The 13,608-nt window shown below is 36.2% G+C and overlaps 1 long non-coding RNA gene across 1 annotated transcript; it reads left to right on the top strand.

The window, feature by feature from the left end:
- The first annotated feature begins 11,795 nt into the window (after window positions 1-11,795).
- LOC139032194 (uncharacterized) lies at window positions 11,796-12,852 on the top strand. Its single transcript, XR_011484716.1, has 2 exons — window positions 11,796-11,874; window positions 12,771-12,852. It is a non-coding gene; the product is annotated as an uncharacterized lncRNA (long non-coding RNA).
- Window positions 12,853-13,608: the final 756 nt, after the last annotated feature.

Here is a 13,608-nt window from a genome sequence, read left to right as displayed (position 1 = left end):
ATCAATCATAAATCATTAGGTGTTATTTGGCATAAAACTGCAAATGAATTCAAAGAATTGAGTGACATTGCTAAACATAATACTTCTATTCTTCTATTTATAAGAACAAGAATCCTTAGCACTTATACCTATAAAAACAATAAATAGGAATAAAATTGATGTTTTATTCTGTCCATTGATGGAATTAAATTATGAAGTCATGCTGAGTATATTTTTAATAACTCCTTTTTAAAAATTATAACCATAGAAAACTTTAAAAAAATGAAATATTTACAGATTTGTGTCACCACTAGCAGAGATGTCATTTAAAGATTATCTTCCACCCAAACATCAGCAGGTTTCTTTGTTTTATGATTGACGCATGATATGGACTCTGGTGGATGATGTGTTTTTATAGAAGAGGATCAGCCTGTTTAAAAAAATAAAAAGGGAGTGGAGAGAAGAAAAATTGGTTTTATCAACATTCTAAATCTTTTTCAGTATATTCACTATTGAATCCAAAATAAATACTTCAACTTTCATTTTTCATCCTTAGACTTCAGTAGCACAGCATTGATCATTTTATGTCACAATTTTTCTGCAACATCAGTTAAAAGAAGGATTTAGTTCAGGAATGTGCTGTGCTAACAGAGTTGGTAGGATGTAATGAATGGAGTGAAACATATCCACACTCTATACTTTCCATCTGTAGAACTTTAGGAAAAGGAGGGCAAGTGGTTATTGGGGCTAAGTGGACATAGGATTCTTTGTGTGAATAAGGAAAATCTTTAAATCAGAGGATGGATTCTATTAGATGGTAATTGGTATTTTTCAGGAGAAAATGATATTCCATTTTGCAACACTGAACCCTGGCCAATTTGGCAAGAACATAAATCCTACTTCTCTTCCACTAGGTTTTCATACATTGTGATATGTTTTTAGGTTCATCCAGATTTAAAATTTAGAATTTATATCTTCTTGGTGGATAGAATTTCTTTTACTATGAAGGGAACATCTTTATTTGTTTTTTTCCTTAATGTTTACTTCATCTGATATTAATTCTGACTCTCTTTTGGTGACTGTCTGTTTAGTAAAATTTACTCTATCATTTTACTTTCATCTTTATGTTTTGGTGTGTCTTCTAATATACTAATATTAATTTTTGAAAAATTGAGTCTGACAATCTTAAATTTATTTCATACTGTTTGCCCTGCATGTTGTAAGTTTATCCTTCCTTTGGAGATGATTAAATGTTTTTTATTCAGTGTTTTTAAATGCTGATAATTTGAAAGTTAAAAACTTTGCTTCTATAATATGAGGTTACTCTTCCACCCTAAACTATATAAAAATCTAGAGTTAGGTTTTAAAATTCCCTTATAGACAAGAATATATAAAAGAATATTAGAAAAGGTTGACTTCATTTATTTCTTAACCTATTCAAAACTCAGGTTGCTGTGCATTTTTGTCTTGTTTTAATAGCTCAACAAGACTTGACTATTTTTGTCATTTTAAATGCCAATGTTTATTTATATCTTTAAATTTTTTCTGAGATATAATTTGTATACAGCTATTTGCACTGAAATATTTTCTTCTAGTCTGTGTTTTATCATTTCATTTTCTTACGATAACTTTAGAAGAGCAAAATTATCTCGTCTTTCATACTTTTGGTTTCCCATCTAAAAAACTTCACCTACTCCAAGTTTGTGAAATCTTTCTCCTATATGTTCCTTGAGGAGTTTTGTATTTTTAACTTTCACGATAGATCTATAGTACATTAAAATTTAATATTCATATATGCTGTGGGAGAAAAGAAAGTTTTACTGTTTTTTCTACATAAAAGTATCTGGTTGTTTCACTATCATTTGCTGGAAATGTTTTACTTAATATGTTGATGCATCTTAAAAACATAATGGAAAATCAATTGACCGTATACATGTGGATACATGTCTGAACTTCCTGTTTTGTTCAATGGATCTGTATAACTATTCTTATGCAGTCTTGGTTACTGTAGCATTATTATAAGTTTTGAAATGAGATAATAGAATGCCTGCAACTTTATTTCCTTTAAAAATTTGTGTACACTATTTTAAATCTTTTGCATTTCCATATAAATTTATGAATCAGATTTTTATGTGAATAAGTATTCATGGAATTTGCAAATTTTGTTAAATTTATAGACCAGATTGAATAGAAATGATGTGTAAATAATAGTAAATGTTCCAAACTGTGAGCATGATATACTTCTCCAATTACTTAGATCATCTTTAATATCTATAATATTTTTAGCTTAAATTGTTCAGTTCTTGCATATTATTTTAAATATACTCTCTTATATGTCACATGTTTTGATGTCATGATAAATTATATTTTACAATTTCAATTAGTTTAATTTAGGTTTTATACTTAGGTCCATTTTCTATATAGTGTGAGGTAATATTCAGGTCCCCTTTTTCCATGGATCTGTTTCTGGGCATTGCATTCTGTTCATTTGACCTATGTATTTATTCTCTACTAGCACCATTCTGTCAGATTATTATGGTTTTATATTAAGTTTTAAAATGAAGTAATGTGAGTTCTCCATTTTTTTCCAGCATCGTTTTTGATATTCTAGTTACTTTGACTTTTCAGATAGATTTTAGAATAAGCACATCAGTGTTTTTTAAAAAATTCTTGCTGGGACTTTGATTAGGATGTGTTGAACCTGCAGATTAATTTAAGGAGAGCTAACATCTCAAATAGTGACTTTTCTAATTCATAAACGTGATATAGCTCTCCATTTATTTAACTCTTCTTTAATATCTTTTATCTTATATGTTTTCAGTTTATATCTAAAGATTTTTGGTGTCCTGGTGTAACTGGCGATGGTATTGGTTTCTTTCTTTTTTACTTTTTAATAAGTTTTTTTAATGTGAATCAGTTTTAAAATCTTTATTGAATTTGTTAGAGCAGTTTTATGTTTGGGTTCTTTGACTATGAAGTATGTGGGATCTTAGCTTCCTGCATTGGAATGGGGAGTCTTATTCACTGGACTGCCAGGGAAATCCCACTGTTCTCTCTTTTTTTTTTTTAATTTCAGTTTTAAATATTTTATGACTAGTATATAGTAATATATTATACATTTATTTATTCTTTCATTTGTATTGATACATTGGTCTTATAGTTCAATAACTTGATAAACTCAGTTATAATATTATTTCTATATATCATTTTAGTTTCCCTACATAAAGAATCATAATCAGTGAATAAAAATGGTTTTCTCTTTTATTGCACAAACTGAATGCTTTAAACTTCTTTTTATTGTTTCATTGCACTGGCTAGGATATTGAACAAAGTAATGAAAGAGGACATTGTTAACTTACTCATGATACTAGTGAGAAATCACTCAATCTTTCATTATGAGATATCATATTAAATGGGGGTTTGGCAGGTGTTCATTAGCAGATTAAGCAAGTTTTCTCTGTTCTTAATTTGTTGAGTTTTTATAATGAATGGATGGATGTTGAATTTTAGCAATTCTTTTTTCTCTATCTATTGAGCTGAACATTGATTTTTTTTTACACTGTTGATATAATGAATTCTGTTGTCTGAACTTTTGAGTGTTAAACCAGTCTTGTAGACCCAGGATAAAACCCACTTGATTATGAGACATCATCTTTTTAATATTTTGATGGATTAAATTATATTAATAACTAATATTACATTAAGGATTTTTTGCAATTGCATTCATAAAGCATCTTAAATTTTATTCTTATATTATTTACTGGTTTTATTTCATAAAATACATTTTTAAGTGTTTCTAATTTCTTGAAGAGAAATTTTATACCAAGTATAAAGTCGATATTATTCTTTAATGGTTTGGTAGAATTCATCAGTGAAACTTTGGAATTTCTAAGCTTTGTGATTGCTTTGCTGGAAGTGTTTTAACTATAAATTTAATTCATTTGGTTGATATAGGACTAAATGATTTATTTCTTCTTGAATAAGCTTTGGTGTATGTTGTCTTTGTCAAAGGATTTATATATTTTAATAAGTCGTTGACTTTATGACCAAAAATTAAAAATATGTCTTCATATCATCTTAATACCTTTCAGAGTCACAACAAAACTTCTCCTTTTATTCCTAATATTTATATTTTGTGCCTTCTTTCTCTCATATGGCTTTTCCTTGATCAATGTGTCAAGTATATCAATTTTATTCATCTCTATAAGAATTCAGCTTCTGGTTTCCTTGATTTTTTTTTCTCTTTTTTTGATTTGCAGTTTCATCGATTACTGTTCCTTATTTTCTTTTCTACTCGGTTAGAGTTTAATTTGCTCTTTTTTAGGTCCTTAGGTTTCAAATCTTAAGCACTTAATGTTATAACTGCTAGTTGTAAGGGGCAGTTCTCTGCTCTGTGGCCATTTCTGCCCTGTTGGCATGGGGTCTGATCCCAAGTTGCCAGAGCAGAAGCCCTTAGCCCCAACTGACTCTGTGCCGTTTATGAGTGTGTTTTTCCATTTCTCTGCACTGGGAGCCCCCACCTCCCCGACCACGGCAAGGAAGTGCTGAAGCCAGTAGGGCTCCTGTCAGTCACAGACAGAGGTCAGAGTTGTCTCTGGTGAGCTGTCTCTGCAGGGGTCCACAAAATTTTATAATTTTATATACCAGAAAGTATGTATTACTCAGAAGTTTAAGTGTTAGATGTTCAGTCATCTCTGACTCTTTGCGACCCCATGGACTGTAGTTGGCCAGCTTCCTCTATTCATGAGATTTTCTAGGCAAGAATACTGGAGTGGGTAGCCATTTCCTTCTCCAGGGGATCTTTCCCACCCAGGGATCGAACCCAGGTCTCCTAAATTGCAGGCAGATTCTTTACTGTCTTAACCACAAGGGAAATATAACATTGAAAAATATTACATTTCAATCAAAAACACTTGTTCAACAAAAAGAGTAGACAAAGGTCATTCCTGTGGCTTTTTGCACTTTTGGGTGAGTGGCCTCAGCCAGCATTTGATGTGTGTACCCAGTGACCCATACCTGTAAGCTGGCATCTAACTATTAACCTTGAACCTCTTGAACGTCTTTTGTTTCCGTGGTGCTTCCATTGGGGAAGAGCAGACCTGTTTCACCCCCACGCCCCTGTAAGTCCTTTCTCTAGTTCAGCCAAAGGTGACTGCCACGCTTGGTGCTGTTACGTTCTATAGGTGTTTCAGGGATCTCCCTAATGAGAGACAGCTCTGGCGTTGTGGTTTTGCTTTGTTTTTCTCTTAAGATTATTCTTTGGGAGTATGTCGGAGAGTTCCACCCCTTAAGATGGACATTTCTCTTCTTTGTCCTACCTATGCTCCCAAACACGCTGCTGTTAAAGACGAGAGGAAAAAATGTTGTCACTGTAGCTGGAATGTGTCCTTTCTCTCTGGTGATTGTTAGGACAAGCACTATTATTCTTGCCGTTGTCTGAGTTGAATGATTTATGAGTGAACTATTTAATTTTTGGAGCACTTGACATTTTTGACCTCTCATCCATCAACCCTTTGGAATTACTCTGCTTGGGAGATTGAAATACTGCTTCTTTCCTCTGTGGATATTTTCAGTCTTCCTTGTCATAGGAATTACTTCCCTGGGTTTACCCAAGCGAGTTCTCTGAGCGGTAAGCAGATAGATGGCTCTCAGAGGTGGCATTATCACTGCAAAGAACGTCTGTGAAGAACATCGGCCATGTTTAAGTGCTTTTACAAAGTAACTTTTCTTTCCCTTATACATTCCACTTTTGTCATGATAATAAAACTTTCTAAAAATATTAGCAAGATCTTCCTTACAAAGTAATCAAGCTTTATTAAAAGTAAATTTTGCTGTTGTCATGAATATGTCCATTAATACAGATGGCTTTGTGAGACAGCCCACAGGGGCTTTCCTGGTGGCTGAGATGATAAAGAATCTGTCTGCCAATGCAGGAGACACGGGATCGACCCCTGGGTTGGGAATATCCCCTGGAGAAATGGCAACCCACTCCAGTATTCTGGCCTGGGAAACCCCACGGACAGAGGAACCTGATGGGGACAGTCCACAGGGTCGCAAAGAATTGGGCATGACAGAGTGACTGCCACTTTCACTTTTCACTTTTGTGAGACACTAATGGAAATTGTCTCGCTTTTATCCCGGCTATTAAGCTAAAAGCATTTTGAAATTTCTCAATGGAAAAAAGAATTGTGATTTTAAAAAGATTTTTATTGGAATAAAATATAATGTTTATTTTAGTTTAGTTTGGTTTTATTGTGAAGTTCATTTACAGTGTTGATTTCTGCTGTACAGTAAAATGAATCAGTTTTACATATACATATATTCACTCTTTTAGATTCTTTTCCCAGATAGGACATGACAGAGTATTGAGTCAAGTTCCCTGTGCTATACAGTATGTCCTTTTTAGTTATCAATGTTATGTATAGTACTGTGTATATGTCCCAACCTCCCAATTTATCTCTCCCCTTTCTTTACCTACCCACCCACCCTGTGCCACTTTCCCCCTGAAACCATGTTTGTTTTCTATGTCTGTGACTCTATTTCTCTTTTGTAAGGAAGTTTATTTATATGATTTTTTAGATTTCAAATATTGTGATATCATATGATATTTGTCTTTGTCTGACTTACTTTATTAAGTATAAAGCTATAAAGATTTTTTTAGATCGGAATGCTAAAGGAATTTTATTTATTTATTTGTGGCCATGCCTTGTGGCATGTAGGATCTTAGTTCCCTGACCAGATATTGAACCCACAGCCCCTCCTGTGGAAGCTTGGATTTCTAGTCACTGGACTGCCAAGAAAGTCCAAGAATTGTTATTTGGTCTAAATCTCTAAAATAGACTTGCCCTTCCTTCACAGCATTGATGGTGAAGGCAAGATATTTAAACCTTGGCAACCTCTATAACTTTCTAAGGGTGAAAGTGACAAAAGAAACAGATAAAATCAATAAAGGATCGTAAGAAATCTTGGTTATCCGCATGTAATTAATGAGATGATGCCTTTCATATCTATATTTGTTCTGTCTATCTATAAGCAGTTCAGTTGCTCAGTCATGTCCAACTTTTTGCAACCCCATGAACTGCAGCACGTCGTGCTTCCCTGTCAATCACCAACTCCCAGAGCTTACTCAAACTCATGTCCATCGAGTCAGTGATGCCAGCCAACTATCTCATCCTCTGTTGTTCCCTTCTCCTCCCACCTTCAATCTTTCCTAGCATCAGGGTCTTTTCCAGTGAGTCAGATCTTCACATCAGTTGGCCAAGGTATTGGAGTTTCAGCTTCAGCAGTCCTTACAATGAATATCCAGGACTGATTTCCTTTAGAATTGACTGGTTTGATCTTGCAATACAAGGGACTCTCAAGTCTTCTCCAACACCACAGTTCAAAAGCATCAGTTCTTTAGCCCTCAGCTTTCTTTATAATCCAACTCTCACATCCACACCTGACTACTGGGAAAACCATAGCTTTAACTAGACGGACCTTTATTGTCAAAGTAATCTCTCTGCTTTTTAATATGCTCTCTAGTTTGGTCTGGAGAAGGCAACGGCACCCCACTCCAGTACTCTTGCCTGGAAAATCCCATGGACGGAGAAGCCTGGTAGGCTGCAGTCCATGGGGTCGCTAATAGTCGGACATGACTGAGCAACTTCACTTTCATGCATTGGAGAAAGAAATGGCAACCCACTCCAGTGTTCTTGCCTGGAGAATCCCAGGGACGGGGGAGCCTGGTGGGCTGCCGTCTATGGGGTCGCATAGAGTCAGACACAACTGAAGCGACTCAGCAGCAGCAGCAGCAGCTAGGTTGGTCATAGTTTTTCTTCCAAGGAGCAAGTGTCTTTTAATTTCATGGCTGCAGTCACCATCTTCAGTGATTTTGGAGCCACCCCACAATAAAATCTGTCACCATTTTCCATTGTTTTCCCATCTATTTGGCATGAAGTGATGGGACTGGATGCCATGATCTTAGTTTTTTGAATGTCACTTTCATCAAGGGGCTCTTTAGTTCCTCTTCACTTTCTGCCATAAGGGTGGTATCACCTGCATATGTTAGGTTACTGACATTTCTCCCAGCAATCTTGATTCCAGCTTGTGCTTAATCCAGCCCGGCATTTTGCAAGATGTACTCTGCATATGAGTTAAATAAGCAGGGTGACAATATACAGCCTTGACATACTCCAATCCCAATTTGGAAACAGTCTGTTTTTCCATGTCCAGTTCTAACTGTTGCTTATTGACCTGCATACACATTTCTCAGGAGGCAGGTCAGGTGGTCTGGTATTCGCATCTCTTTCAGAATTTTCCACAGTTTGTTGTGATCCACACAGTCAAAGGCTTTGGCGTATTCAATAAACAGAAGTAGATGTTTTCCTGGAGTTCTCTTGCTTTTTCAAAGATTCAACAGTTATTGGCAATTTGATCTCTGGTTCTTCTGCCTTTTCTAAACCCAGCTTGAACATCTGGAAGTTCATGGTTCACATGCTGTTGAATAAAGCCTGGCTTCGAGAATTGAGCATTAGTTTGCTAGCATGTGATAGGAATGCAATTGTTCGGTAGTTTTAACATTCTTTGGCATTGCTTTTCTTTGGGATTGGAACGAAAACTAATCTTTTCCAGTACTGTGGCCACTGCTGAGTTTTTCGAATTTGCTGGCATACTGAGTGCAGCACTTGCACAGCATTATCTTTTAGGATTTGAAATAGCTCACCTGGCATTCCATTGCTTCCACTAGCTTTGTTCATAGTGGTGCATCCTAAGGCCAACCTGACTTTGCATTCCAGTATGTTTGGCTCTAGATGAGTGATCACACCATCGCAGTTATCTGGGTCTTTATGATTTTTTTTTTTTTGTATAGTTCTTCTGTGTATTCTTGCCACATCTTTTTAATATCTTCTGCTCCTGTTAGGTCCATACCATTTCTGTCCTTATTGAGCCCATCTTTGCATCTTTCCCTTGGTATCTTGAATTTTCTTGAAGAGATCTCTAGTCTTTCCCATTCTATTGTTTTCTTCTATTTTTTTCCTATTTATTGATCACTGAGGAAGGCTTTCTTATCTGTCTGTTATTCTTTGCAACTTGGCATTCAAATGGGTATGTCTTTCCTTTTCTCCTTTGCCTTTAGCTTCTCTTCTTAGCTATTTCTAAGCCTCCTCGGACAACCATTTTGCTTTTTTGCATTTCCTTTTCTTGGGGAATGGTCTTGATCTCTGCCTCCTGTACAAAGTCACAAACCTCTGCCCATAGTTCTTCAGGTATTCTGTCTATCAGATCTAATTCCTTGAATCTGTTTTGTCACTTTCACTGTATAATAGTAAGGGATTTAAGTCATACCTGGTCTAGCGGTTTTCCCTACTTTCTTCAATTTAAGTCTGAATTTTGCAAATTAGGTGTTTACCTATTAAGTCAGGGACTAATTAGACTGTCTGTGGTTTGGTATCTGGACATATATTTATTGCTTTTCTTCATAACACAGTCGAAATTGTATCTCTGGCCTTGAAGCTTAACTCAGAAATAGGACAGGACACACTGTGAGGTCATCATTACGAGCAGATGCTGGATTGAAAACAGCTGTTCTCTTTATTCTGGTGGAGCAAGAGGTCTGGCTTCATTATTGGCCATGTTTGAGATGTGTTCCCTGGTGTCCAGAAATAGGTGCTGAATTAATCATCTTGTCCTAAGGACAAACTCTTGGAATAATATTCAAAGAACAAAATCGAGAGCTTTTTATGGTTCTAGAGTTTTCTAAGATGAGGAAGTAGAACAGATCACCGGGAAAAGATGAATTTTTTTCCTGTTATGTAATTTATAATTGTCCTTTATATAAGACATCTTAAGGAATTAGCATAATGTTCTCTTCACCTCTGTGTCCTTCTGAGTGGCAAAAATCTATTCCATATTAGGACATTTAGGAAAAATCACACCTCTAAAGTTTGAGCCAGTAGAACCCTAAAGTTATTCCTGTTCCCAGTCCTACTTTTTGAAGAATATACACAAATTTCCCTAAGAATTTTAAGGACATACATTTATTCATCACTAAATATCCATTGGTTCCTACTTTGTGCCAGACACTCTTCTGTGCATTGAGAATATAGCAATAAATGAGACAAAAATTACTCTCAGGATGCTTATACCGTATTAATAGAATTAATTAGAGTCTTTCATGTGCTCAGGAACTAAACATTTTTCTACTTGAAACTTCTAAAATAAATGAAGCATATCATTTAAAAATAAGTTCTCAAAAACTTATTCTTACACTTTCATTACATATTTTAACTCTATGACCTCTTAATACTTATTAGTGGAAAACATCTCCCTAAGTCCAAAAAATTCATTTATTCTGAAGAAGTGGAGAACTATTGTTCCATGACCTCTATAAAAATGATTCTTAAACTGGAAAACTTATTAAAATATAGATTCAGTGTATCTGGGATGGGGCCCAAGATTATTCTCTATTCCTCAGGTTTCCAGGTTATGCTAATGCTGCTGATCCATGGCTATCAAGGCACTGAATATCAAGGCACTATTCAACATCATTGGGTATTCTCTGGTAGCCCAGACAGTGAAGAATCTGCCTGCAATGCAGGAGACCTGGATTCAATCCCTGGGTTAGGAAGATCCCCTGGAGAAAAGTATGGCTACCCACTCCAGTATTCTTGCCTGGAGAATCTCCATGGACACAGGACACTGGCAGACTTCAGTTCATGGGGTTGCAAAGAGTCAGACACAACTGAGTGACTAAGCACATACAATAGCATTATGAACTAAATGTACGTATTTTATTCTACTACTCAATTATAAAATTCTTTAAACTTTATTTTATTCTGCATAATAAAAGTGGTTCAACATGACTCTCCAAGACAAGTAGTGGTTATTTATAATGTTCCCATTGCATAGCAAAGACTATAAAAATATTTATAGTAAAGATTATGATCATTCAATTTATCATTCAACACATTTATGGTCTAGCAAGTAGGGGATTGTATAACATAGTGGTTGAGAGCTTTTGATTTAGAATTAGAAAACCCCTAAGAACTATGTAACATCAAGCAAGTTACTTAATCTCCCTAAACCTGTTTCTTCATTTATAAAGTGGGGATGACTAATACTACTTGCCACATAGGGTGTTTATAAGATTAAATGAGAAAATGCATATAAAAAGCTCACATAATTCCCTGGTTCAGGAAGATCCCTGGTGTAGGAAATGGCAACCCACTCCAGGATACCTGCCTGGAGAATCCCATGGACAGAGAAGCCTGGTGGGCTGCAGTCCATGGGGTTGCAAAAGAGTCAGACACAACTGAGTATACACACACACACACACACACACACACACACAGACACACACTCTTTCTGACACATAGTGTGTGGTTAATAAGTGCTAATTTTCCCATTATTATATGCAAAGGCTGTAAATGATAAAAAGCAAGGACAACTATTACCCTGTCCTCAGAGAAGGCACATTTTGGCATGAAGATATAGTGTGTGTGTTAATAACTAATTCAATGTGGAAAGAAAGAAGAGCAAAAGTGCCGCTGGAGTCTGAAGAGGAAGTGATGAGTTCCACTTTGGGAACATGACAGCTGACCCTTATTGAGGACTCACTGTGCATCACTCAGTCAGCATTCAAGTGCTTTTTATTAATTTATTAAATCCTCACAACACTCCTGCAGTAGGTTAAACTTTTAATCTTCATTTTGTAGAGGAGGAAACTACAGTGGAGTCAGGTTGACTTGCTCGAAACTAGGTGGTAGTTGTCTAGGTGCCAAATTGACTCTGGTATCTGGGTCTACTTATTAACCACTGTATTTCTGTTGTTGTCCAGGTGTTAAGTCATGTCCGAAGCTTTGCAACCCCATGGACTGGAGCCCGCCAGGCTCCTCTGTTCATGGGATTCTCCAGGTAAGAATACCAGAATGGGTTGCCATTTCCTTCTCCAGGGATCTTCCCCAACCAGGGACTGAACCTGTGTCTTCTGCATCTCTTGCATTGGCAGGCAGATTCTTTGCCACTGAGCTACCAGGGAGGCCAATCACTGTACTCAGTTCAGTTCAGTTCAGTCGCTCAGTCGTGTCCGACTCTTTGCGACCCTTGAATCGCAGCACGCTGGGCCTCCCTGTCCATTACCAACTCCCAGAGTCTACTCAAACTCATGTCCATCGAGTCGGTGATGCCATCCAGCCATCTCATCCTCTGTTGTCCCCTTCTCCACCTGCCCCCAATCCCTCCCAGCATCAGCGTCTTTTCTAATTGAGTCAACTCTTCGCATGAGGTGGCCAAAGTACTGGAGTTTCAGCTTCAGCATCAGTCCTTCCAATGAATCGCTGTACTAGTCTCACCTAAAAACAAAACAAAGCTGAAGGTAATCCCTAAGTTTGCTTTTAGCAACCAGGCAAATCTCAATTCCTGGGGTGGGAAAAGATGATTGAGGAAAGGGATTACAGAAGCTGAGAATGACATGGGAAAGACAGAGACTGGAAAACTGAAGCAAGTATGGAAAGCAGGATAATTTGGGATTACTGGGATGCATAGTAATAGGAGAACATGAGTGTATGGGCTGGATAACTTGATTTCTCTGAGATTTTATTGACATGATGTTAATCCCCAGGAAATACAGATTGCTTTAGAGCTTGGATTCCTGCACATGGTGTTCTTTAGAAAAGACAACTTCAATGAAAAAGACCATAAAAGCCTAGCTGCTGATGTATATTTCAGAGAAACATGTTCCCTCAGAATATGAAAAACCAGAATTTTTCTTGGTTAGATATGAGTGAAATGTATGTTATTTTCCTTTCCAGATCTAAAGAATGGTTTATTCATCCATATATACTTTCAAACCATCTAATGCTGTTTTAAGAGGAATAAATAGCATTTGCCAAACGTTAACAGTGATTTTCTTTCTTTTACCTTTGGGGTAATTTTGTTTCTTCATTCAGTAGCTAAAAACTTGCTTGGACAGGCTCTGTTCAATCTGTCTGGTTTATTATCTTGGAACTTCAGTTATGTTTCATATATATAGTTTCTGGCCCATTGCTTCTCTGTTTTCCCACTTCTAAAACTAACTAACTAACTAACTCTCTCTCTCTCTTTCTCTGTCATTCCCTCTGTCTTACACAATGGCCATACACACATGATTCAAGAGATTTAAATAGGTTTATAGCTGCAACATTCAATATCAGAACAATATTGAATGAATAGGTTATATTCTCTGGGATCTATTGAAATGCAGTGACTTTAAACCAAACCAAGATATTTCAGGGTATCATTTGAGAAGAACTTTCCATTTCTCAGGAGAACATTATTTCTGGTCTCAGGTGTTATTTCATTTCCAATATTCATGATCTTTTTTTTCCCTTATAGATGTCATGTCCTAGGAAACACAGCAGATAAATACCTTAGGTTATGCCAGTTTTATATAGGAAAGGCAAACCTCTAAGCATTTATCATTGAAACATTTTGTCTTAGAAGACTTAAATCTGGAGAAGGTTTATGTCCCACCTCTGCTGTTTTCGCAATTGTATCTAATGATGTGCGTATGTATATACACATGTGTATATGTACACATATATATATGTCAGAGGTAAACAAGAGGTCTATCTTGGAATGCAATTCAGCAGAACAGTGAACTGAATTTTA

Source organism: Odocoileus virginianus, chromosome 3 (assembly GCF_023699985.2).
Source record: "Odocoileus virginianus isolate 20LAN1187 ecotype Illinois chromosome 3, Ovbor_1.2, whole genome shotgun sequence".
NCBI classification, from domain to species: domain Eukaryota; kingdom Metazoa; phylum Chordata; class Mammalia; order Artiodactyla; family Cervidae; genus Odocoileus; species Odocoileus virginianus.
Note: the sequence above shows the minus strand (reverse complement) of the source record. Positions and strands in the feature narration are given on the sequence as shown.